Consider the following 27897-nt stretch of genomic DNA (forward strand, 5'->3'; position numbering starts at 1 on the left):
GGGAGGCATATTTTCAAACATGTACTATCAAGTGCTTTTTATTATAATTTTTTTTTTTCCTGGAGAGCATTTCATTTCTCAAAAAGGATGCCAGCCACGTTTCCTCTCCACGCCAGTATGGCCCTTTTTCGCTTTGTCAAGCTGGACTGCAAACAGAGAAGAAGCGAAGCTGTTTCTAATCCCCCATGGATCTTACAACAAGCCCTGAAGCACGGGCTGGCTCCTTTCTCCCCGCCAGGCGCCCACCTTCGGGTCGGGGCGGTGGTGTCGGGGGAAGCACTGTTTAGGAATGTGGTCTTGCTGAAAAATAGAGAATACCAGGAGAGGTAGCACAAGGACACAAGAGATGTACAGATTTGGGTCGCAGGGCAAGTCAGAGAAAGAGAACGAAACAAGGGGAAGCCAGTTGCCTCAGAAAACGTACGTGGCATCTGAATGGTGTACTTTTGGGGGGAAAAAGGGAATTTGGAACCTGTCATTTGTTCATCACACAGAAAACATTCTTAGCTGATCATAATGAAAGAAACCTAAAAAAGGCCATTGAATTTGTTCTTCGTTCATCCTGGACGATAACATGACTTTATGCAACTCCTCAATCTGATTGCTAGCCCATCACTAAGTCTGTGCACAGGGAGGATTCACTCTGATTAGGCTTTTCCTCCTGCATGCTGAATTTCCTTCAGCTTTAAGAGGAAGAGTGGAGTAAACAGTCTAAGTGATTTGGTGCACTTTTACTTGTATAGTGTTAATAACACTTTAGAGTTGGCATCTCCCCGGTCGTTTTAGTTCACCTTCGCCACTCAGTGATACGGGAGCACCTGCGTCAATCTGGCCAGCGTGCAGCCTCACGTGGAGACCAGTGGGTCCCAGTTCCACCACAGTCTTAGCAGGAATAGGTGTGTGAGCTGAGGATTGTGTCACAAGACGAGGCAGTGAGACAAGGCAGGTCTCCCCACAGGGGTTCACGATATGGGAAGCTTCTGGTGACCACCTTGGCAATGTAGGGCACAGACCCCCTTATTCCTTTACCAAATGAATACTGACCACCTCCCATAGTTCCATAGAGTCTCAGGTGCTGGGGGGTTAAATAATGAATAAGGAAGAAAGGGTGCCTGGTCTGAGAGGTTCTAGGCTGATGAGACAGAGACAAGTCAGCAGCTGATAAGAGCTGGAATGGGTGGGGTCCAAGTGCTGGCAGAAGGGGGTCTGGCTCTGAGGAAGTGGCACCCAGGCTGAAGCCTGGGTGAGGATCAGCTAGGTATTGGGAGGGAACTGGTGGATCCTGTGGAAGAAAAGGAATGTGCAAAGACACAGGAGAGAACCCGGCCCACAGCGAGGGACGGCAGAAGTACAGCTGTGGTGGGCGCGAGGATGGGGGGATGGGGGGACGGGGGGTGTGGAAGAGAGATGTGAATAGATTAGAGAGGCCATAAGGAGGAAGAGCGGGCGGTGTGTGAGGACCCAATTCAAGACTGAGAATTAAAAGAGGGTCACAGTGCTTCTAACTCACTAACCAAAGCCATAACCTGGACACCACATCAGTGACAGTAAGGTTCCAGTCGGATTTCCCTGTGTGACGGTTTCAGCAGGAATTAACGTTCACAGGAGCAACCAAGGTACTTTAGGATTCAGAGTCATAAATTACTGAGGGGGATGAGGCTCAGAATTCTGTAGCCTAGAGCTTTCTTTAAGGGAAGACAACCATTGATGCCAGTTATTTTAGCTACTGCATGATGTAGGATTTGTTTTTTGTTTTTTTTTTTTTTTTGCGGTACGCGGGCCTCTCACTGTTGTGGCCTCTCCCGTTGCGGAGCACAGGCTCCAGACGCGCAGGCTCAGCGTCCATGGTTCACGGGCCCAGCCGCTCCGCGGCATGTGGGATCCTCCCGGACCGGGGCACAAACCCGTGTCCCCTGCATCAGCAGGCGGACTCTCAACCACTGTGCCACCAGGGAAGCCCATGATGTAGGACTTTTAAAAACAGCCAACTTGCCCAATAAATCATTCTGGTCTGGCAATGAGAAAGAGCTGAAAGTTCTTACAGAATGTGAGGAGTCCATTTTTTTAAAAATTTAAATAAAGATGAATGGAAGAGAGACGAACTAGCATAACATGAGATGGCTTGTTGAAAATAGCAACGGTCGCAGATGGAGAAAGGCAACCTTCCTCCTGTCCACTGAGTCTGGTGTTAACTGGGGAGCAGCTGACCAGTTCCATGGCCATGGTCCATACAGTTTCTTCCATCATCACTTGAGTGGACTTCAAACTGCAAAGTGGACTTTCTGACTCTGACCCTCCTGCCTCCCTCTTGTAAGAACTCTTGTGATTACACTGAACCCAACTGGATAATCCAGGATCATCTCCCTATCTCGAGATCCTTAACTTAATCCCAGGCTTTGGGGATTAAGATGTAGACATCTTTTGTAGAGAACAAACGTATGGACACCAAGGGGGGAAAGCAGCGGGAGGGTGGGGTGGTGATGGGATGAACTGGGAGATTGGGAGTGACATATATACACGGATGTGTATAAAATGGATAACGAATAAGAACCTGCTGTATAAAAAAATAAAAAAAATAAAACTCAACCCCCCCCCCCCAAATCCAACAAACAACAACAACAACAAAAAGATGTAGACATCTTTGAGGGACCATTACTCTACCTACCACACTGTTTTTTTTTTTTTGGCCGCGCCGCACGTCTTGCGGGATGTCTTAGTTCCCCAACCAGGGATTGAACCCTGGACCATGGCAGTAAAAGTGCCGAATCCTAACCACTGGACCACCAGGGAATTCCCCACACTGGGTTATTATAAAATCTACAGAGCTCGTTTCTCAGATGTGTCTTTTTTTTTTAAATTAATTTATTTATTTTTGGCTGTGTTGGGTCTTTGTTGCTGCGCGCGGGCCTTCTCTAGTTGCAGTGAGCGGGAGCTACTCCTCGTTGTGGTGGCTTCTCTTGTTGCGGAGCACAGGCACTAGGGCACGCGGGCTTCAGTAGTTGTGGCACGTGGGCTCTAGAGTGCAGGCTCAGTAGTTGTGACGCACGGGCTTAGCTGCTCCGTGGCATGTGGGATCTTCCCGGACCAGGGCTCAAACCCATGTCCCCTGCATTGGCAGGCAGATTCTTAACCACTGCACCACCAGGGAAGTCCTCAGATGTGTCTTATGCTTTCAGTGCTTCAAAACTGAGGCTGCAGACAAAGGCAAGTCCTTATGTAAGCCAAGGTGACCTAGATATTCAGGTCTTTATGTGATCAAGTGGAGTGAATTGAGGAGTCATCAATGGGTAAAGTGAAGAAAAAGCACGAAAATTTCAGATCTCAGGTATTTTCTCTTTGCTTTCATTTTACATTAAGATTTTTTCAGCATCTTTTTCATTATTTCTTGTGTAAAGGCAAATTTCTAGTGCTGGGCTCACAGGGACTTCTGTGTGGCAGAGGGAAACCTTGAACAAAGGCTGGAGAGACTTGCTGTCTCCACTCCTACAGCTGACATGTTTGTGACCCCAGGCCTTATTTTCCACCTGTTAAAAACCCAGCACTTACATCTTTAATGAGCATTCCTATTGTCATCACTGAGGCCAAGGGTTAAGAACATGGGCTCTGGAGTCAGGTTGCCTAGGCTCATAATTTGGCTCCTTAATTTAGGAGCTGACCTTCGGGCAAGTTAATTAATCTCTCTTGCCTCAGTTTCCTCATCTGGCCTATGGGAGTAATAACAGTAGCAATCCTATAGTGACAATGAGTTAAACATGTAAAGTGCATGGAGCAGTGCCTGGCACATAGTGAATGCTCAATAAAGGTTTTTTTTTTTTTGCAGTATGCGGGCCTCTCATTGTTGTGGCCTCTCCCGTTGTGGAGCACAGGCTCCGGACATGCAGGCTCAGCGGCCATGGCTCACGGGCCCAGCCGCTCCACGGCACGTGGGATCTTCCCGGACTGGGACACGAACCCGTGTCCCCTGCATCGGCAGGCGGACTCTCAACCACTGCGCCACCAGGGAAGCCCTCAATAAAGGTTATTTTTAATCATCATCATCACTAGATTAGACCCAAGGGATGTACCAAAGAGAAAATATAGCCCTTTTCCTTAGTGCTGGGTCAGATGACTTTTAAGACCAAGGTTTTATGATTCCCAGTATATCATGGAAGAAAAGCACTCCTTTGACTTTCTCACTTCCCATGCATCATGCTGCACTAGCAAGATCTTTTAATATTTCTCCTTGCTGAGAAGTAAGGGCATCAAGTCAAAATTGATATGTAAAAATTACTGTCCCATTATCACCTGCTGGCCTTGCTAATAAATCTTAGCTTAATGAAGCATATGTATCCTTTCAGAAGAACAGGACATAACCCAAACTAGAGGGATATGGGCTCTAGCTTGTTTAAAACAGTACCTTAAAAAAGCTCACTGCAGGGGCTTCCCTGGTGGCGCAGTGGTTGAGAGTCCGCCTGCCGATGCAGGGGACACGGGTTCGTGCCCCAGTCCGGGAAGATCCCACATGCCGCGAAGCAGCTGGGCCCGTGAGCCATGGCTGCTGAGCCTGCGCGTCTGGAGCCTGTGCTCCGCAACGGGAGAGGCCACAACAGTGAGAGGCCTGCGTACCGCAAAAAAAAAAAAAACAAACCTCACTGCATAACTGCATGCCCATATATACAAATGCTATAATTTTCTTGGGTCAAAGATCATTTTCAAAAAGTAAGCACATATAGTGGAACCTTTAAAAAGAAAGATACAAATGAACGTATTTCCAAAACAGAAAGAGACTCACAAACATAGAAAACAAACTTATGGTACCAAAGGGGAAAAGGGTGGGGGAGGGATAAGTCAGGAGTTCGGGATTAACAGACACATACTGCTTTATATAAAATAGATAACTAACAAGGACCTACTATATAGCACAGGGAACTATACTCAATATTTTATAATAACCTATGAAGGAAAAGAATCTGAAAAAGAATATATCTATATATCTATATATATATATCTGAATCACTGTGCTGGACACCTGAAACTAACACAATATTGTAAATCAAATATACTTCAATTAAAAAATCTACAGTTGAAAGCTAAAAAAAAAACCAACATAAGCACATACACATCTATACTCGTGGCAGCTTTTAAAGCAGGTTCTGCAAGGTTCAACAAGTTATTTTTGAGAGTAGGCCTTCAAATAGCTCTCCTCCACTTGAAATCTGAAGTGTGGAAAGTGGAGTGGATGTATGTTCTACAGAAAGAGTCGGCAATAAAAAATAGAGGACACTTACAGCTGTAGTAAGCTAGGAGGAGTTTATACAGTGAGTTTTAAATCAGACTCAGAATTGGCTGGTGTTATCCACTGAAAAAAATCCCATTGAGTTTGGCGTCCTGAGGATGTTTTCTGGGTGAGGCAGACCCTCGACCAGGCAAAGCTTCAGATGCAGACTTCTCTATTTTCAAAAGGATCTGAAGAGCCAGAAATTTTGCTAATGGAATACAGGAATGAAAATGAATATTACATTTCTACTTGGCTAGCAGCTACCTTGGTATTAAAATTGGCTGATGTAGTTCTGTCCTAGTGGCTGAAATTCTTCCATCTTATTATTACCTCTTTAAAGAGACTTGAACAACTTCATTTATTCCTTCTCTGTCTCTCCTCCTTTTCTTTCTTCTATTCAAACACTTCTACAAAACATAGTGTTCCATTAAAAGAAAGCCAAGGGCTTCCCTAGTGGCGCGGTGGTTGAGAGTCCGCCTGCTGATGCAAGGGACATGGGTTCGTGCCCCGGTCCGGGAGGATCCCACATGCCACGAAGTGGCTGGGCCCGTGAGCCATGGTCGCTGAGCCTGTGCATCCGGAGCCTGTGCTCCGCAACGGGAGAGGCCAGTGAGAGGCCCGCGTACCGCAAAAAAAAAAGCAAACAAGAAAAAAAGAAAGCCAACCCTGTAAGTCCATTGAACTTCTTCTTTTGTTCCTCTGATACTAAAATCTTTGTTATTTTGCTCAAGTTATCATCACATTCACTAGGCACACAACAGGTGCTCAATAAAGTTGGTTTTTTCCTTCTTTCTCTCCTTGGTCCCTATTTGGTAACCCATTTCTTCCTTTAGTCTTCGGTTTACAAACCACTTGCTATATCATTGACTCCAAGAGCCTCCTTCAGACTCTCCATCATTTATTGGGAAGCTTAGCCCAAACTGAGATAACTCTCGTAAGACATCTTGGAAGTAAAAAGGTTCAGAAAAAAACAACGTCCCACTTATCAAAAATGAAGTGCTTTTGTTCTCATTTCAGATCTGGTGGCACAAGGGAAGTATCAGCTTTCAGAGGTCCCCATGAAATATTCGACAAGATATGTGAAATGTTTCTCTTCATTTGGGCTGCTTGTTTCATAATACAGTCGATGTGTTTCACGAGAAAAACAAGGTCAATTCAATTGATCCAACAACTGAATTGTCGGTTTTGGCGACAGACACACACACACATAAATGCTCACGCTTTCCCAGTTTTAACAACACTTTATCTAATTTAGAACCACAAGAACTAGGAAATTAAGAGTTAATACTTAAACCCCATCCTTAATTAATTCTGTCATGTCTGAGTATCACTCTTCCCATAGCAAGCAAGATCACCACCCCCTGTTCTGAGGCCACTAGACAGAGAATGAAATCAGCTGTAACATTACTGTGTCACGATGGAGGGAATTAGGGATGAGCCTGGAGAACAAGCTTGGGTGCTCTTTGTATGAGAGTGGGAAGCAGGATGGGAGGGAAAGAAGGGAAGACAAAATAAAAAGAGTAGAAAAAGCAGGCACCGTAGCCGCAGGCAAGCTCCTGCTTGCCTTCCACCTATGCCGACAGAGGGCATCTTAAAAGGCAGGGTGCAGACGGCTGCCCTAGTTACAGCAACGCAGCCTATTAGCAGTCTAAGCTCCCAAAGGAACTTGAAAGAACAGACGCAACAACAGACATCACAGCTGATGGAACGCTGTGGTCTTACGCTTTCTCCTGCAACTGTGCATGTGAGCAGGATAAAGGAGGCTTCTCTTACTCAGCTGAAATGCCCCTTGGTTTGCTTATTTCCAAGGGATAAGGAAACCCATTCCAAGGAATGGTTTGAATTACTGCTCTTTCAACAACATTATGGGTCATGTATCCACTAAAATGAATCTATTGCGCTGTACTTCTTTATCATGAATCATTGTTTTAATTTTTAACCCAACCCAGCAGGAAACCATGTGTTTACCCCATGTAACTTTCATTCGATCATGGAATTAATAAAATCTGTTACCTAACAGAAGAACCCACGGGACTCTTTCAGGGCAATGACAAATTAAAAGAGGGAACTGCCTTCTCTAATGGCTGCTTGGTCCTGCAGCAGGTAAAATCACACACAAAATAGCAAAAAGCAAATTTACTAAGTTGCCTCCTACATTTACTATTTCATCAGGAGGAGGTCCGCTCTCTATCTATAAATTCATTTTTCCTAAGGCTTCCTCATCAGATGACTAGGTCCTGCCAATAAGTGATACTCTCAAATTGTCATCTGCCTATAAACTGTTAAATGGTATTTTTTATTTTTGCAATTTGGAAAAATGTATCATGCAGAGAGGAATGCCTAGCTTGATGCTGTTAGTATGTACAACGAACTTCCTCATCCTGTCTAACGTACCTCTTTCAATGAGAAGAATGACATTACAAAATAGTTCTTCTTGGGTGTATTCAGAAAATGCATACATATATTCATTATTAGGACTCTTCAGATTTACTGAAAAATACCTACTTGAACCTAAAACATGCGCAGAAGGTTAGCTATTATCTTAATCCTAAATTCCGCTATTATATTTCTATCACAGATGTTCTGTGCTGATGGAAAGTCTAAGCTATTTGGATTTGCCAGCTTGGATTAATAACTACCCATCTCTAATCATTAATGATGCTGGTTCCAGTTCAGTGATTGAAATGGGTAAAAAAAAAATTCATTTTATTCTTTCCTTATGAAAGAGCTGTTGGCTTGGCAATGCATTTCTTTCTGGAAAAAAGTCCCTTTGAAAAGGAGAATACTGAAAACGGTGTAGGAAACACTAGAGAAGAATAGAAATTCATTTTAAAGCAGTGCACCGTGTACAAATGCTGTCTTACAAATAGGATTATTTAATTTAAACCTTAGATCTGTCAAGCTCCATTACTTCAAATGGAGCCTGTCGTTTCTTGAGTTCATTATATACCGAGATTATATTACAATTTATGTTAGGTTCAGTCATTGCTGAGATACAAGGCAGTTAAAAAAAAATTACACAGCAGTGTCAGTAAATAGAGCAAAGTCATTGCACTGTTGGGAAAGGCAAAAAGTCATCTTGCTAAATGAGGATCCAAGCTGTCCTGTACCGAGACTGCTACTAATAAATAAAAGGCCTCTGGGAAAAGTGCTGAGCGTAGGCTGGATCTATTTTCAGCTTGCATCAGCAGCTGCTGCCCCTGGGATCACATCTTTACGCATACTCTACACCATATGTAATCACTCCGGTGCTGCGACCAGTAAGATAATGAAAGAGCATGGCATAAATCTATACTTGAGTGGAATGCTAAATGAGAAAAATAACACAAAAAGGGGAAATAAACCGCATTTTTAAGTCATTAGGAAGAAAGACTTTGACATATGAAGTGCTGCAACCATTAATAGCACTTATCATATAGAGTGGAGACAAAGAGACAAATTACTCAAACTGACAGAACTGGGACATTTTATGCTAATGCAGGCTCCTGGGTTTTAGTCTGTATTCCTCTGTGTCTGGAAAACTGATACCATTACAGAGCAGGAAATTGCACGAATAACACGCAACAGATCATAAAAATTCACACACCAACTGCAGAAACACTGCCAAAAGCTCTGTAAAAACAAGGATGGAGACCTCAGCAGAGGAACTACCAGCAAGTAATTAATGCAAATAAGTCCAGGAATATCTCCCATTCATGCACTGTAATTAACTCTAGACTTCTCGTTCATAATGATAGTGATGAAACCGAAGCCTAGAGAGTGAACTCTGCAGTTAGCCAGAGGAGGCTGCCCAGGCCCTGATTCCAGGCTGTTTGCCAGCAGCCGGGGTGACTGCTGCTCCAGCCTAAATTTACTGCCTGGGTTGGGTTAGCCTTAAAAGATACGAAATAAACATACAAACATTAACTTATAACTTTAAAAGGGAGGAGGGAGAGACATAAATTGCTAATGCAAAGAAAAGCCAAAATGTTCACGTATGTTTGTGCGAGTGGCAGAGAGACAGAGAATCTGATACTGAAAGCATTTTTATGAAACACATGCTGTCCCTGACTTACAAACAGCCCTCACTTTATGAATAAGCTGGACTTAAAAGTGAATGGCAGGCAAGACCTCAGGAAGGCTCAGCGAAGCAACTGCCCTTTGTTTTCCAACTGTGAACTCCCAGCGCGGCCGGTGTGGGTAGGTCCACTGGTTCGTTTATACCCATCCATAGGGGTAAGTGACGGCTGTGCTAAGATCTCCATCCCTCCCCAGAGGAAGCTCCTGCATCCTTGGCACTGGGTCCCTTAGCTGGAACTCCAAAGAATTGTCCCATTAAAGAAAAATGACAGTATGAATAGAAGTTAGGTGTGGCTTAAAAAAAAAAATGCATCAGAACTAGAATCCTATGAGATCGTCTTTGCTGGCATTCAGGCCTCTGGCTCTCAGTGATTCTGTTCCAAGTCTTTCTTCTCATTCTCACCTAATATACACTACACATGTTCACACCTCTAGAACTTTCCTAAAGGAGACCCTTCATTTATTTGACGGACGTTAACCAAATGGCTACCATGTTGGCATCGTCCTAGATGATGGATGTACAGATCAAAATTAACATCACCAGGGCTTCCCTGGTGGCGCAGTGGCTGAGAGTCCGCCTGCCGATGCAGGGGACACGGGTTCGTGCCCCGGTCCGGGAAGATCCCACAGAACGCGGAGCGGCTGGGCCCCTGAGCCATGGCCGCTGAGCCTGCGCGTCCGGAGCCTGTGCTCCGCAACGGGAGAGGCCACAGCAGTGAGAGGCCCGCGTACCGCAAAAAAAAAAAAAAAACTAACATCACCACTACCACCACTCAGAAATCTTGCATACGGATCTTACTGTCCAAATGAGGAGACGGACAAGCAATACTTCAATTACAGTGCAGTGTACAAGTTGCAATGACAGAGATATAGAAAGTTGTGACAGGCATATAATGGAGGGACACTCAACTTGAGAGGGCCTTTCCCCCCCACACCTACTGAAATCCCACTCTCACCTCCTCTCCTCCACGAGAACTTCTCTTATTCTCTCATTAGAATTATCTATTCCTCCTTTGTAATGTCATAGCCCTTCGCTTATTCCTAGACTACAGAATTAACTTCCTTCTCGCTTTGCATGATGATAAACATCTGTTCCCTGAATAAATTTCAAAAAATGAAAGGCGATACAGATAGGAGATTTGGGAGCTGATTTAAGAAAGTAGCCACTATTCATAACCTGTTTCCAGGATAAAAGACACTCTCAGCAGTTCAGACAACTAATTTCTCAACAAACTTTTGGAATGTAATGTAGCTAAATTGCCTATCCTAGCCTTTGTTCCCTAGCCACTGGGCCACCAAAAATGTCACCTGGGGGGTTTCCCTGGTGGCGCAGTGGTTGAGAGTCTGCCTGCCGATGCAGGGGACATGGGTTCGTGCACTGGTCCGGGAGGATCCCACATGCCGCGGAGTGGCTGGGCCCGTGAGCCATGGCCGCTGAGCCTGCGCGTCCGGAGCCTGTGCTCCACAGCGGGAAAGGCCACAACAGTGAGAGGCCCACGTACCACAAAAAAAAAAATCACCTGGGGAATTACCTGGTGGTCCAGTGGTTAGGACTCCGTGCTTCCATTGCAGGGGGCACGGGTTCAATCCCTGGTTGGGGAACTAAGATCCCGCATACCGTGCGGCGTGGCCAAAAACATAAAAATAAATAAAAAGATAATGATTGAGAATTTAAAAAAATGTAACCTGCATTTGCATGGACCAATGCATGAAACAATGGAAATGTTTCAAGTAGTGCAAATGTGAACTAAAGATTCTTCTCACAGTTATGTAACTTGCATATTAGGAAAAAAAAAATCCGTTTCAAGGGAGGACTCCTGCCTCGTATCAGCCTTGGTACAATGAAAAGTGAAAAACACACCTGGCTTTCCATATGAAGATGGGACTAAGTTTGGCTGTATGCAGTACTGTATAGAAAAATGCTTTATAAGTACCCTTATACTAGGTTGATTTATGACTATGATTAGAATCCAGGTGAGACTGTTTACAGTGGCAGATCTGGGAACAGAGCTAGACCACTGGGGCTAACCCTTACTATCAGGTACCACGCCTGAGTGGCCACCCTTCAGAGGGAGCAGAAGTGCCAGGTGTGGGTTTTCTTTAATGCCTTTCAGCCCTGAGGACACTTGCTGAGAACCCAGACCTTAGGTAGGTAAATCACCTAACAGCGCATCTGCAGAACCCCACTGGCCTCCGCTGCAAGGTGTTGAACCTTCTGCTGCTTTCTCTTTTTTTGTAAAGTCTGTGTAACTTTTCTTTCTTTACATCATAGGATTTTAAAATATATTATTTTCATTCTGTGTATCTTTTGTATAATTTTAGCATATCTACAATTTTACCCTTTTGTTAATACAATCAGGTATACTATGGACTGGCTGTAGGTCCACTGATTTTCAGTATTTTTACCAATGACAGGGGTTAGAGGGGCCTTATTCTTTATGTGTTAAGCCTAAGGAGATGCCTGAATTAGAATTAAAATTTAAAGATGACAAATGGTATAAATTCTGATTAGGCTCAATTAGATGGTAATATTTTGGGAAGAAAAAAGATTAAAACCCAAATGCAAGACAGAAAATAATTATTCAAGCTTATATATGATGAAAGCCAGTAAGATTTATAGTGATTCCTGTCTTTAAATCCAATTAGAAAGAGAATAGGTTCTCAATGAGGAAGAATATTGGGGAACATGATGGTGAAAACTGAAAACTGATGTTCAGGTTCCCTGAATTGATGAGCATTTTATTTAAATTGTTTATTGTTATGGCCCCTTATTATTATTTAATATAAGTATATTAAACTGAGAAAATGAAAAAGAGACCAGAGAGAGGTCATATTTAAGGAAGTCTTTGAAGAAATGGGATGACGTACTATGAGAAAATGATTCTAGTGGCAGTGTAATAACCATTTTCAACAGGAATTCTTTTAAAAATATTGCATCTGGGGCACAGCACTGAGAATATGACACACGGGCCAAATCTTGAGTCTTTCCTCTAAGTAGCTGTTACCTACAGGAAGCATGTGATTTGGTCCACCTCAGTCAATGTGATGTGATTTGACAGGGTTAGACAGAGCTCCATGTCTGTGGTTGGTGAGTACAAGTGGAATGATAACAACTTTTGCTATAATCACGGAGAGTGAAGAAAGGCAGATGGGGGCGGGGCAGGAGGGAAAGCGGTGGTTCTGTGGGACTCAGGTGGCTGGAGATATTTCTTAATAGAAGGCTACAGGTGCTGCCGAAGTTGTGAGTTTGGGGAGATCAGTTCATGGAGAAAAGAGCCTAAATTCATTGCTAGGACAGGGGGCCAAAGGCAGGGGATAAAAGTACAGAGCAGGGAAGATGAGGGAAGGGTATGAAGGGCTACAGAGGGAAACGCGAGGTGGTCCTGGGCAAGTTCCTGGATCAGGAACTTCCTGGCAACAAGCACTATTGAATCATAAGCTACTAGAAGGAAGTTGCGGTATCAACTTTCCTGGAGTTTTTTTTAATATTAATATTGAGAGATAAAAGTCTTTTTTTTTGGATTGTTCAGTTCCTTTTTTGAATACAGTCGTCTAGAATCTGATGACTTCTTATTTCTCTTTTTCCGAAAGGCACGTATCAGGATTGTATTTTAATATAACTGTGCCTTTCAGACATGCATTCAGCTATGAGCCCAGTGCGTGTGAATTATAAGAAACATCTGAATGAAAATTTATGGACTATATTGTCATTATATATTTTTATGTCACTTCTTCCTCCCAACAGCTTGGGAAGTGAAGTGTGATGATTCTTATTCTCATTTTCTATAAAACTGTGGTGCGGAGAGTTTAAGCAACCTGCCCACAGTCGTGGGACTCGAGTCCTGAGCGCCTCACTCCAGATCATGTGTGACCTCCCCCACCTCTACAGCCATTCTAACAAAGCAGCTCTAACACATTTTCTTTTTCTCATTCCTCCTAAAATTTGTTTTGATTTTGATCACTACCCTTTACATATTTCAGGAAAACGCTTGGGTGCTGTGCACTGTAAGAGCCAGAAATGAAGGCCAAGAAGGCAGGGACCGAATAGACCCTGACCCTGGATGTTCCCACCACTGTTGGACATTCACCTATGATGTGGCTTCACCTGCACATGCTGGGAGCTTCGGTTTAAACCTTTGGGAAATATCCTCAATGTCTATGGGAAATCTCCATCTTCCTCCTCCTTCTTTAAGTGGGAGCCAAAATTCCCCATAAAGAAGTCTCCTGGTTTGAATAGGACATAATCCTTACTTCTGTTTTATAGGGTTTCTTTTCATTCACTCATCAAATATTTATTGAGTGCCTACTATGTGCCAGACACTGTGCTAGGCTCCAGGGACATAATGACAAACAAGGCAGGCATGATGCTTGGAACTTGGACTCTTGTCCTGCACTGTCCAAATGGTGGTCACTAAGCCATGTGTGACTCTTTATATTAAAATTAATTAAAATTTAAAATTCAGTTCCTTAGCTCCTCTAGCTACGTTTCAAGTGCTTGATAGTCACATGCAACTAGCGGTTACCATACTGGTCAGTGCAGAAGAACATTTCCATCATCATAGAAAATGCTATTGGACAACACTGATCTAGAGAAAGAAACAGATAATAAACAAGTAAGTCGACGAATGTATCATTGAAAACTATGATACAATTTTGGGTCTTTTCTGTTTCCCTTTGGTCTTTATAAATTTATTTATTTATTGGCTGCGTTGGGTCTTCGTTGCTGCGCGCGGGCTTTCTCTAGTTGCGGTGCGCGGGGGCTACTCTTCATTGCGGCGTGTGGGCTTCTCATTGCGGTGGCTTCTCTTGTTGTGGAGCACGGGCTCTAGGTGGGCAGGTTTCACTAGTTGTTGCATGAGGGCTCAGTATTTGTGCTCACAGGCTCTAGATTGCAGGCTCAGTAGTTGTGGCACACGGGCTTAGTTGCTCCATGACGTGGGATCTTCCTGGACCAGGGCTTGAACCCGTGTCCCCTGCATTGGCAAGCAGATTCTTAACCACTGTGCCACCAGAGAAGCCCCTCCCTTTGCTCTTTAAAAGTCATCTATCTCTTTCTTTTCCAACGAACATGCCTAATTTCACGGCCTCATTACTTCTTGCTTAGGCCACTGCAACAACCTGGCCATTGTCTCTTTCTCCCTGAATCCTTCCGCTGTACTGCTGCCTGGTTCATCTTCCTAACGACAATCATTTTGTCAACCTGCTTCCTGTAGAATAAAACCCAAGCCCCTCAAGCATGGCATTCAAGGCTCTTTATAATTGGGCTCCAATGACCTGTCCTGCCTCAACTCTTGCCATGTCTTCTCCCTACCCTACATTTTGGCAATAAAAAACGGGGTTATTGACATTAAATCCACCGCCCTCTGTATCCATTCTTGGGAAGTTATATTTAAGTTATGAGGATGTCCACAATAGCCAAACAAATAGACCTTCTTTAGAACATCACTGAGTTAAAACATGAGAAGAGAAGGAGGGAGAGAGGCAGAGGTGGGTTCCAAAGAACTGAGTTAGGGTAAGTGTAAATCATCTAAGCGAGTCCCGAAGAAATTCTCAGCACAGGGTAGTCATCATCAAAGAGAGCATCATTCTCTACCCTCACCATGAGGAAGTGTATAGAAGCAGGTGAGGAGGTGGTATAGACGCTTAGGGACCCAAGCAGGAGAGCTAGACTATTTTGGAAGAAAAAACCAAATCAGATAACCAAGAAACACACATAAAAATTATTTTCGTCTAAATATACTTAATGTGGGACTTCCTTGGTGGTCCAGTGGCTAAGACTCTGTGCTCCCAATGTAGGGGGTCCAGGTTCGATCCCTGGTCAGAGAACTAGATCCCACATGCCGCAACTAAAGATCCCTCACGACGCAACGGAGATCCCATGTGCCGCAACTAAGACCCAGTGCAGCCAAATAAATAAATAAATTTTAAAAATGTACTTAATGCAAAAAGCCTTATATTTCCTTACGCTTTATTACAAAACTTATGAAAATAGGCATGACCTGTGTTCTCAATAAGCTGCCATTGTGGCTTTCTTTGGGGAGGGATCGCACAAAACAGACAGGACTAGTGGACAGAAAAATTACTGAATTATGGAGTGTCTCCCAAACTACAGACACTTATGACCAAATGTCACAATTTTTAATATATTCTCTAATGCAACTCACTTTGTTTACAAATTAAATTTAGCTTAGAACCTCCTCCTAAGCAACACTATCTGAAATCTCAGGTTTAACATGTGAGCTACACTTTTTCGAATACATATTAAGATAAGCACAGTGATTCTGAAAACAAGTTCTTCGTATAACACTTAAAATCATTTCACTTCCAAGTTGTGCTACAAATATTCATATGATGGGAAATACTGGGATTAGGAGGCTGAATAATTATTCTGGCTAAGTGCTGAGGTGGGAGACATCTGGACATGGTCTCTCGTATTTTCCAGTCTGGAACAGGGTCAGAGGATGTGTCACTCCCCTGCGGTAGGGGGTGACTGCCCTAAAAAGTGAAGGGGTAAAAAGCGGCAAAGTATAGGTAGCCATGAAGCATTAATCCCTGACCAGCAACATCATCGGTATCCTTTCTGGAGCTAGTGTGAATTAATGGATTAACATTGACAAGGAGCGCAGAACTTTCCAAACATCTACTGAGTTCTCAATCCTTTGTAGGGAAGGAGCCACATGGGAGCCTCACTGGCAGCCATGGGCTCCTGGGTTTGGGTTTTCGGGTGGCCTCAGGGGGCCCTGGAGGCAGCTTCCAGCTTCCGTGGTGACAGGCCACCTCCCTGGTGTCTAGTCCAGAACTCCAGATGCTGCAGTGGGGTAGCTACAGCTCTGTGAGGGCAGGATGCTGAAATTCTCATACCAAGGATGCACAGACTTGTGACCCTGAGAATGACCCAGGGCCGCCGCTGGGGCCGTCACATGAGATCATCTGGATTCATCAGCCTGTACAGGGACTCAGCTGGGCGGTGCCTTCACAGCTTCTGTCAGAGGCTTAGTTTTCCTGCAGAAAAGGGAGAAAAACCAGACTCCCCAAACGAAGGGCATTTTATGTAACTCTTCTGGCATGTTTCTTTCACCTCTCCAGTGTGGCTGAGCTCATAGAAAACTGGTGTTAAAGCACTTCAGCAAGAAGCCAGGGATTTGAAAGCCCCTTCTAACAGCTGTTAATGGTTGTCGATGAGCGGCAGACTCTGGGGCTGGAGGGAAGGGAGCCAAAAATAACTCCGCAGCAGCGTTTTTCAGGATTCAGTCATTGCTGATGCTGGAAAGGAGGGGCGTGAGGAACTGAAGCACAGCTCTAGGAAAACAGGGCAGGGGTTGGAAGATGGAGGGTCCTGGGCTGCTGCCTGCACGCCCCAGTTCTCTTACAGCAGGACTTGTAAGACCTTTCTCACAAACGGGGTATCTGAGGGAGACTCAAACAGGAAAACGGAAAGACAGGAAGAGAGGCTGATGTTGGAGGTGAACTGAACTCAGCCTCCTGCATGGCGGGTGGGCTCCTAGTGCTGGGGCTGTGCATTGGGGGAGCTCTGTGATGATGCTTCTTTTTGGTGTGTATGTCTTTTCAATTTTATTTTTTAAAATTTATTTTATTGAAGTATAGTTGATTTATAATGTTGCATTAATTTCTGCTGTACGGCAAAGTGATTCAGTTATCCATATATATACATATATATACATTCTTTTTCATATCCTTTTCCATTATGGTTTATCACAGAATATTGACTATAGTTCCCTGTGCTATACTGTACGCCCTTGTTTATCCATTCTATACATAATAGTTTGCATCTGGCAAACTCCCAATTCATCCCTCTTGGCAACCACAAGTCTGTTTTCTATGTCTGTGAGTCTGTTTCTATTTCATAGATAAGTTCATTTGTGTCATATTTTAGATTCCACATATAAGTGATATCATGTGGTATTTGTCTTTCTCTGACTTACTACCCTTAGTGCGATAATCTCTAGGTGCATCCATGTTACTGCAAACAGCATTATTTCATTCTTTTTAATGGCTGCGTACTATTCCATTGTATATATGTACCACATCTTCTTTCTCCATTCATCTGTTGATGGACATTTAAGTTGTTTCCATGTCTTGGCTATTGTGAACAGAGCTGCTACGAGCATTGGGGTGCATTTATCTTTTTGAATTATAGTTTTGTCAGGATATATGCCCAGGAGTGGGATTGCTGGATCATATAGCAACTCTAGTTTTAGTTTCTTAAGGAACCTCATACTGTTCTCCATAGTGGCTGCACCAATTTGTATTCCCACCAACAGTGCAGGAGGGTTCCGTTTTGTCCACTTTGGTGTGTGTTTTTAATCTGCATTTCATTCTGTGGGATTTACAAGCCCATTCCACGGTCAAGGAACCGGCTTAGGCATCTTTCTCCTAAGGAACCCCTCCCATTGACGCCTAGCCTTGCCTGATGGGGTTGCCTTCTACCATATTTCTGTTCATCTCACTTTCTCTCTAATAGAGATGTGTAACACCATGGGCTTCAGCGACTCAAAGTGTATGTTTTGTTTGTTTTTTAAATAATACCCAGCCTCCATTTCTGTTTTTAAATCATATCCCAATTTTATCAGCCATCTCCCCAAGAATTACGGTGACTTACGCTTTTTTTTTTTGTGGTACGCGGGCCTCTCACTGCTATGGCCTCTCCCGTTGCGGAGCACAGGCTCCGGACGCGCAGGCTCAGCGGCCATAGTTCACGGGCCCAGCCGCTCCGCGGCACGTGGGATCCTCCCGGACCGGGGCACGAACCCGCGTCCCCTGCATCGGCAGGCGGACTCTCAACCACTGCGCCACCAGGGAAGCCCTCTTTTCATTTTTATAAGGTATACACATAAGGGAGGATTGTTTTTCTCCTGACATTTTCCCTGTCACTCAATCCAGATGTGCATGAGGCACTCTTTTTTTTTTTCCATGAGGCACTTTTAAATCTTCCCACCTACCCTCTGAAAGTTCTGATGCTCTTAGGGAGTAAAACTAAGTCTTGGAATTCCACACGAATTGTATACTTGATCTTTCTGGGTCTGGCAAACAAACCGTCACCCACTCAGAATGTAGACAGGAAAGTGGCAGGTGATTCAAGCTTCATTAGGACCAAGTCATGCCAACAAAACTTCATTTCTGGTTTTGATGGGATCACTGCTCAGAGAATGCAGTAGAAATAGCATCCCAGGATTTCAGCAAGGCAGCTGACATCTCTTAGCTCACTCTTTAAGTCATATGAAAGAATGGGGTCTAGAAGATAGTAAAATTAAGCAATCAGTGGCTGGGCGATGGATTACTGTCAGCTTCAACCTGAGGAAAATTGTCTGGTGATAAGACCCAGCTTTCTGCTTACTCTGTCATGCTTAACTTCTGTCTCTGACTTGGAAAAGATTTGGGCGGCAAGCTGGTAAGATACGCTAGGAGACAGAATCAAGACCCTCAATGATGACCATGGGCTGATATTATGGTGTAAACGTGTAAGGATGCAATTTAACAAAGAGGTGTCAATTCCCGTACTGGAATTTAAAAAGTCAACTCTGCACAAAATTGTAAATCAACTATACTTTTTAAAAAAAGGTCAACTTTGTTAAAACAGGATGGGAGAGTTCTGGCTTAATGAGGTGTGTCAGGACTGTGACACAGTTGCCAGGAAACTTAACACAACCTGGGCTATATCAAGAGATGTATAACGCAGAGATGGGGTTATAGCTTCCCTAGATTCTTTACTGTTTAGATCACTCTGAGACTCTTGTATTTAGTCCTGGTGCTGTATGTTAAGAACAGGCCAGGCAAAAAGCACCATGATGAACACTGAACCCATGTCCCAGGTGTCGATGGAACCAGGGATGTTCAACCCAGAGAAAGGGAGACATATGGGGCCCACACAACTGTTGTCTTTGGAGAGTTAATGTGCTATCATGGAAAGATGAGATGAGCTTTGTTCTCTTCCATTCCAGAGGGCATAAACAGGACCACAGACGAAAATTTCAGGGAGGTAGATTTCGATGAAAAATGAAGAATTTTTTAGTAATCACAGTTGTACAAAATGAAAGGGGTTCTTAAGCGGTGGTGTGCTCCCCACTGCTGGAGGTGTTCCAGCAGAGGCTGGAGAGCTACCTATGTCATTATCACAAAAGGATTCCAAATTTGATGGGAGATTGGACTAAATGACTTAACATGCCTTATCTTTTAACTTTCAATCCTTTATATTCCTCACTTTCTACCACAATAATTGAGAGGAGTTATGGGTCTTAGTATTCCTTAAACACTTCATACAAAAATCGACAAGGAAGAAAGACAAGGTGGATAGTACTTTCATTGACTCTGGATACTGCTGGCAAAATATATGGACTCGTGAATTGGCAAAACAAACAGAGCTTTCTTAAACTTCCCCAAGTCTCCTATAAGCCTGTGAACGACACATGCTTCAAGCTACTTTAGTTTGGAATCCTGACCTAGTCCAACCAGTCTGCTGAGATCACGAACAATTTGCAGAGAACACAGGCAGCCTTGATAGAATGTAATGAAAGGCAGTATTAAAAAAATAAAGAAGTCAGTGATTTCCTAAGTATGTACATTTTCAAAGGCCATCGTATCTACTCAACAAAAATTCAACTGTGTAGTTGCAGAACCTAGAAATTAAACAAATGCAAACTCAGCAGTCTGAGTTTCAAGACATTTACACAGGCATTATTTCCAGGCATGATTTCCCCTGCTGAACAAGTAAGCCCTTTCTATTTAGACCTGTCAGGAGAGCAAGTGTAGTCGGTCACATGGAACCAGTTTTGTTTGAATGGACAGCAGCGTGCCCCATCTCGTATTTTTCCTGGGCTTGACACAGTAACAGCCATTAAAAAATATCATGAAAGTTGTACACACCCTGCCATTCTGCACACTCTAAAATGGCAGGAGAAAATAGCCCAAAGCCTCTCCTCCTTAATAATCTCTTGGACAGGTTTTAGGACTGAACCAGGTAATCTCAACGTGAGTAGAAAAGAAACAAGAAGAAATGACTCTAAGTAGAAGAGGTGGGAGACAAAAGGCAATGAAATAAGTGAGATGAGGTGAAGGATACCTCTAAAACATGGCAACATGTACTGTGATTTACTCATGGTTGATATTCAAGAAGCATCTATAATTTATCAAGAATGGTCACAACTTAGGAGAGTACATAGTTCTGTACCAGCAACCTGAGGCCAAGGCAAAAGAGATGTTCCTGCAATGATGATACCACATAGATTCCTGGAGGTCACCCTTCTAGCTCCTGTTTAGATATCTGTTTCCTGTTCTCAAGGTTAGGACCTGACTCTGGGTTGGAATTTCTTGGATGGCCCTCCCAGGTCTGTGACCATCTAATTAGTGATTCTAACTCAAATTCTAGACACAAAGTCGAGGTGAACAATTGAACTGGGTCTCATGTTGTGAAGTTGGCATTGGAGGGACCTTCTCTTGACACTGGCCTCTGATCATAGATGGCCATGTTGGTGCAGAGGCTGCCTCTCCAGTTCTACAAGATGGAGCAAGGAAGAATTCCTCGGATGGTAAGACAATCATGCTCTTTCAGAATTCTTCTTCTGAAACATCTGTAACTTCAAAGCAAGTTACAATTACAAATAATGTCATGTATTTTATTTCCAAAAAAGGATTGAAGTGAATCCTAAGATTCAGAAATAACCTTCTAATACAGACAGAGCAGCCAGTGGAGGCCAGACTCCATAGGACCCAGGGAATTATCCAATTCAACAACTGATCAGAAAAGGGGCTCACGTGCGTAGGAAGCACAAAGGAAACTGAATTTCAGGAACTTCTGAACCAAAAGTAATAACAATATAAACTAGAGTAGAAATTTGCCCCCAAGTGGAGCCGAACTAGACTACTAACTACTTTGATATTAAACCTAGCAGAGGACTAACCAGTGGATGCTCTGGGTGACCTGGGGGGTGATTCTGAAGCCTTTTTCTTATCCTGTAATGATGATAATACCCACGTCTGGAAGACCCATACAAGTGTACAAAATGCTGGAGTGCTTACACACAAACACATACACAACACATATGCGTATCCAGAAAAATCATGGGGAGATGGATGAAACACCTACAGTTACAACATAAAAACCTTACCCCATGGCCTCTGCTTGTTCTCTCTGTCTGAAAGCATTCCACTTTTTAGAACTTGTATATTTTTCCTTTCACGGAAGTAATGCTGTTAATGTGGCTTTTAAAAAGTTGTAGTAAAAAACATGTAACATAAAATCTACCATCTCAACCATTTTTAAGGGTATAGTTCAGCAGTGTTAAGTATATTCACATTGCTGTGAAACAGACCTCCAGAACTTTTTCTTCTTAAAAATCTGAAATTCTAGGACTTCCCTGGTGGTGCAGCAGTTAAGACTCCGTGCTCCCAATGCAGGGGGCCCGATGTTCGATCCCTGGTCAGGGAACTAGATACTCTAAGACCCGGTGCAGCCAAATAAATAAATAAAATAAACATTAAAAAAAATCTGAAATTTTGTAACCATTAAACCACTCCCTTTTACCGCCTAGCACCCATCATTCTGGTACCCATCATTCTACTTCCATTTCTATGAATCTGACTACTTTAGATACTTCATTTAAGTGGAATCATGTAGTATTTGGCTTTTTGTGACTGATATGGCTTTTAAACAAACACAGGGAGGTAAGAAGAGAAGGTATAAAGAAGGAGAGGGAGAGGGCAAGTCCACCCCGCTTCTTTTTCTGGTGTTGGCTAGAAAGGGAGGTCCCCGGAGTGTTGTCTTGGGCTGGACTGCGGTTGGCAGGATGTTGTTACAGCTGCAGAGAGAGGGTCCTCACGACAGTGTGGGTTCAAGGTCCATTCTCTCCATCAATAAGCCCTACTGGGGGCCCTAACTGTCAGAGTCCCCATTTCAAGCACACTTTCTGAAGTCCACGGAACCTCAGCAATTCTTCAAGAATTCTCATGAAAAGCTCTCAGCATCTTTCTGGCGGGGGGGGGGAAGAATCTGCATAAATAAAGCCTCATTATTTTAAGCACAGCCTCTGTTGGAATCCTGGAGGGAGCACAGAAGAGGCGCTGGAATGTGAATGAATAGTCTCTGAGCTGCCAGAGCCTGCTCTTCAGGAACGAAATATGCTTAGAATGTGCGTCCCTCGCGGACGCAGGCGAGGGGCACAGAGGGAAGGGAAATTTGGGTTCAAAACTGAAAGGCAGCCTGTGAAATTCAGTCGCATGTCAAAGGGATCATCGGCAAAAAATGTCTGGGAACCACTATGACACTCCGGCTGAACCTTGCAGGGTCACTCCCACCAACGCCACCTCACATGTCACTGTGAATAGAGCCACATCTTCAGCACAAATCCCCCTTTCTCACCAACGCCCAGAACAAGGGAGACCTCCTATAGCATCTCCACGTGGGAGCCAGACTCCTAGAGGCAGCTGACAGTGCAAACTGGGAGTTAACTTTTTCATCTGAGTGGATGGAGCTCAAATTACCAAAAGGTTAATTTGTAAATGAAAAAACTTCTATGAAAAGATTTATCCCAAGGCATTCCTAATTATCCTTGCACAAGCCTGCGGTGAAACTCTCAGTAGATCTTCAAGCTTTTGCTATCCCTCTGCCTGACTGCTGACGGCCCCCAGATCCTGCTATCCACCCACCCCATCCCTCGCGTCCTTTCTCAAACCTGCTCCTTGGGCAGTTTTTCTTTCCCACCTCAGTTCAGGGCAACTCCCATCCTTCCCGTTTTTAGGGCCAAAACCTCAGTCATCTTGGATTCTTTTCTTTTTCTCATATCCTACTTCCAATCAGCTAGTGGGAAGTCCTGGCAGTTCTGCACTCAAAATAAAGTCAGGTTCCAAGCCTTTGCATTTCTTCCCTGCCACCACCCTCCTACAAACTACCTCTTGCTTGAATTATTGCAGGAGATGCTTAGCTGGTATCCCTACTCCTGCCCTCATCCCTTTGTAGCCTACTCTCAACCCAGCATCCAGAGCCATCTTGTAGAAAGATAGGTTGCATGACGTCACTGCTCTATCCAGAACCATCCAGAAGATCCCTTTTCACTGAGTACAAGCCAACATCATTAATATGGCCCATCAGGCCCTTCACTATCTGTCTCCTCCCAACACCCCAGCTCTAGACCCGGTCTCTGTATGTTGTCTTCTCCATGAGCCCTTTCCGAACTGCCCTGTCTAAAATTTCAACTTGCAACTGAAATGTCCATTGATGGATGAATGGATAAAGAAGATAGATAGAGAAGATGAATGGAATATTACTCAGCCATTCAAATGAATGAAATAATGCCATTTGTAGCAACATGGGTGGACCTAGAGATTATCATACTAAGTGAAGTAAGTCAGAGAAAGACAAACATCATATGATATCACTTATAGGTGGAATCTAAAAAATGATACAAATGAACTTATTTACAAAACAGAAATAGACTCACAGACATAGAAAACAAACTTATGGTTACCGAAGGGGAAAGGGGAAGAGGGATAAGTTAGGAGCTTGGGATTAACAGACACACTACTATATATAAAATAGATAAACAACAAGAACCTATTGTATAGCACAGGGAACTATATTCAATATCTTGTAATAACCTATAATGGAAAAGAATCTGTAAAAGAATGTGTATATGTATACACATACACACACGTATAACTGAATCACTTTGCTGTATACCTGAAGCACTGTAAATCAAGTATACTTCAAAAAAATTTAAAAAAACCTACAATGCCAAAACGAAACAAAATTTCAACTCCAGTCCTCACTAACTACTCCCCTCCCTATTTTATTTTCCCCTGTAACATTGATCACCAGCTTATGTATTCTTTTTTTTTTTTTTGCGGTACGCGGGCCTCTCACTGTTGTGGCCTCTCCCGTTGCGGAGCACAGGCTCCGGACGCGCAGGCTCAGCGGCCACGGCTCACGGGCCCAGCCGCTCTGCGCCATGTGGGATCTTCCCGGACCGGGGCACGAACCCGTGTCCCCTGCATCGGCAGGCGGACTCTCAACTACTGCGCCACCAGGGAAGCCCAAGCTTATGTATTCTTGTTATTGTATGTTGCCCCTAATGGGAATGTAAGCTCTGGGAAGGCAGAGGGTGTATGCATTTTGTTCCCCGCTACATCCAGTACCTAGAAGAGCACACACAGTTGGTGCTCAGTGCAAATCTGGTCAATGAATAAATGGCTCCTTCTGGTCATTCAGGTCTCAGCCCCAAAGTCTCCTCCTTGGAGAACCCTTCCCTGGCCACTCTATCTAATGTTGCTTCTCCCTTGATGACTGTATCACATCACCTTGTTTTATTTTACTTTTAGCACTCATCACAATCTAAAGTTATCTGTTTTCTTATTTGTCTTTTGCACTAAAATATAGGCCCATGAGAGCTCCAACATTCTTTGTCTTTGCTCATGGCTACATCCCCAGCACTTAGAACAGGGCTTGGCACAGAGTAGGTACTTAGTAAATGCTTCTTGTGAATGGAGCACCTTCATGACAAAATCAATCCATATCTATTATTTTTTCCCAATTTTTTATCTTGAAAATTCCAACCTACAGAAAAGATGAAAGAAATGTACATCCATATACCTTCAATCTCAATACATCAACCGTTAAATTTTGCTAAATTTGTATGCTCCGCTTGATCAAACTGTGCCTGAAGCTGTCCCAATAAATACCTTCTAGTGTTTTAAGCAAAAAAAAAAAGTATGCTGTCTTCTGTATATCTTTATCTATCTACAGATAAACACACACACCCCACCCCCTCCATATATACATTTCTTCCCAAAACCACTTGAAAGTAAATCATGACATTTCATTCCTAAATACTTCAGCATATATATCTTGAGAACAAGAACATTCTATATAACCAAAATAACAATTTCCTACCTAAGAAAACTCATGTTGGCATAATGTTGTAAACTAATATACAGTCTATATTGAGTCTCTAAATTGCTCCAAGGATGTCCTTCATAGATTTTTTTTTTTAATCTGGGAGCCAATCAAGATCACTTACTGTATTCGGTCCCACTTAATTTCCTTTGACCTAGGAGAGTCCCTCATCATTTTGTCTTTCATGGCAACAACACTTTTGAAAAGTTCAGGCCAGCTGTATTGAAGAATATCCCACAGAGGATGTCTAGCCATAGAACCATGTTCAAAAGTTAATCTAATTTATTCTTTTATTCTGTGTGGTTAATTAACCAATTTAATATATGGTGAGTTCATTTTTTTCTATTTGTTTTAAATTTTAGGGCTTGCTGCTTCTCATCTTTTTTTATTAAATTTTAATTTCTTGACTATGTAAAACCTTTAAATGAAAAAAAAAACATTTAAATGGTTCAAAAGTCAATACCAATTAAAATGATAGAAAGTCACTCCCATCTCAAATCTTTTCATTCTGTTTTCACCCACTTCCCATAGGTCACCTTTTCATAATTTTTTGTCTTTTCTGTGTTTCTTTTAATAAAATATGCAAATGTGCATGTATACTTATAAATTATACATATGCATTACAAATACATACTCATATTTTCTCTTGTTTCTTAAACAAAAGGAAGCATACCATACCTAGTGTATGTACTCTTCTGCATCTTGTTTTTGCCTTCTAAAATATATCTAGGAAATTACTCCATATCAGTCCATGGAGATCTTTTTTCTTCCATACGGTTACATAGTAAGCAGTTGTGTAGTTGTACATATGTGTATAATCTTGCACCTATGTTGCTCAGTTATTTGTATAAACCCATTATTTTTTAGTGGGTCATTATGGACTGAATTGTGTCTCCCCAAATTTGTATATTGTAATCCTCATCCGCATCTCCCCATATTTGGAGACAGGGCCTTTAAGGAGGTAATTAAGGTTAAATGTGGTCATAAGGGTGAGGCCTTGAGCTGACAGAACTGGTGTCCTTATAAGAAGAGGAAAAGACACCAGTGTTCTCTTTCTCTGTGCACAGAGGAAAGGCCATGTGAAGACGCAGCGAGAAGGAGGCCATCAGCAAACCAGGGAGAGGGGCCTTAGGAGAAACCAAACCTGCAGACACCTTGGTCTTGGACTTCTAGCCTCTAGAACTGTGAGAAAATAAATTTCTGTTGCTTATTCCACCCATTTTGTGGTATTTTGTTATGGCAGCCTGAGCAGACTAATACATGGATATTAGAAGAGTTAAATACTATAGATTTCCCATGAAAACAAGCTAAAGATTGATTTAAGAGAAAATCACTTATAAAAAAACTTAAAAAAAAAGATATTTCTGGAGGCTCCTGAGGAGGAAGTAAGGAAGAACCAGCATTCTGTTGACCACAGAGTAGGAAGCAGTCTGCATTAAGTTGTTTTAAACACCAGTGTGAGACTTACAGGTGCAGGTCCACTAGAGCATCACTTTCTATTTTGACTCACTCTTCTGAAATCTTGTGTTTTTTTTTTTTTGCGGTACACGGGCCTCTCACTGCTGTGGCCTCTCCCGTTGCAGAGCACAGGCTCCGGACGTGCAGGCTCAGCGGCCATGGCTTACAGGCCCAGCCGCTCCGCGGCATGTGGGATCTTCCCGGCCCGGGGCACGAACCCGTGTCCCCTGCATCGGCAGGCAGACTCTCAACCACTGCGCCACCAGGGAAGCCCTCTTCTGAAATCTTAATCACACACGTGTCAGTTGTCTTCTTCCAGACTTTGGGCATGATGGAGGGAAACTACCTCATTCCTGCAGGTCCCCCAGTGGTCCAGGCTTTCCAGGATCCAGGGACGACTTTATGATTGTCCTTTTTTAACAAAGCTCAGTTGGGGATGGAAGCAGCATCTTTTACTCTTGGTTTTTGAAAATGTCATCATCCAACTGATTAATACAAAAACATGTCCTTCCTATTGAACATTCTGACACATCCTTGAAAGAGCAGCTATCTGGAGGTATTCAGTATATAACCTAAGCCTGAAGTAAGCTAATTGAGTAACTTCCAAAGCATGCATTTGTAGATATTTACATAGGTTTGAAAATATTCATGAAAGGACTCTCCTTGTCTTCAATTTCAGTACCTGTAGACCAGGGTAACACGAAAAGAGTGACACTCCCCACATCTGCTACTTCCTTCATAGTTGTACAAGAGTCGACTAGATGGTGAGAATTTCCTTCTCTATCTGGGGACGCAGAGGGTCAGAGTCTTGGAAAACATCTGAGCTATTTTCACTGAAAATAACACTAGTAATTTCCAGAGATGCAACACTAGAGAACATATAGGAAGGAAGAGCACCTGTAGGTTTCAATGATCAAGGTAAATTTAAATACAAAAAAAGGTCTCACACTTTTAATAAGAAGGAACTAGAAGAAATCTATTCTCTTTATTGCTTTTTGGGTTGATTTTCATTTAACCAATGAGACTGTGAGTGCAAGTTTCTTTGGTCCTAGTTAAGGACTCTAGTCTCTTAGTTAGGAGAACGGAGGGCCCGGAGCTGGAAGGAAGGGACCAGGGAGCACTGGTGCAGCATTGGTGCTTCTAGGAAGAAAATAGATGGGGCCACAGAAGTTTTTGAAATCACGTGTAATGCCATACTGCGGAGTTGTACTTTTTCCAGTAT

General features: G+C 43.1%; 1 protein-coding gene and 1 non-coding gene across 3 annotated transcripts in view; both read right to left on the reverse strand.

The window, feature by feature from the left end:
• The window catches only part of BACH2 (BTB domain and CNC homolog 2), a 361717-nt gene that overhangs the window by 43972 nt on the left and 289848 nt on the right, over positions 1–27897 (reverse strand). The gene's annotated exons all lie outside the window — the stretch shown is intronic.
• Positions 2718–2790, reverse strand: TRNAK-UUU (transfer RNA lysine (anticodon UUU)). Its single transcript has one exon. It is a non-coding gene; the product is annotated as a tRNA-Lys (tRNA).

This window comes from Tursiops truncatus, chromosome 12 (genome assembly GCF_011762595.2).
Source record: "Tursiops truncatus isolate mTurTru1 chromosome 12, mTurTru1.mat.Y, whole genome shotgun sequence".
NCBI lineage: Eukaryota > Metazoa > Chordata > Mammalia > Artiodactyla > Delphinidae > Tursiops > Tursiops truncatus.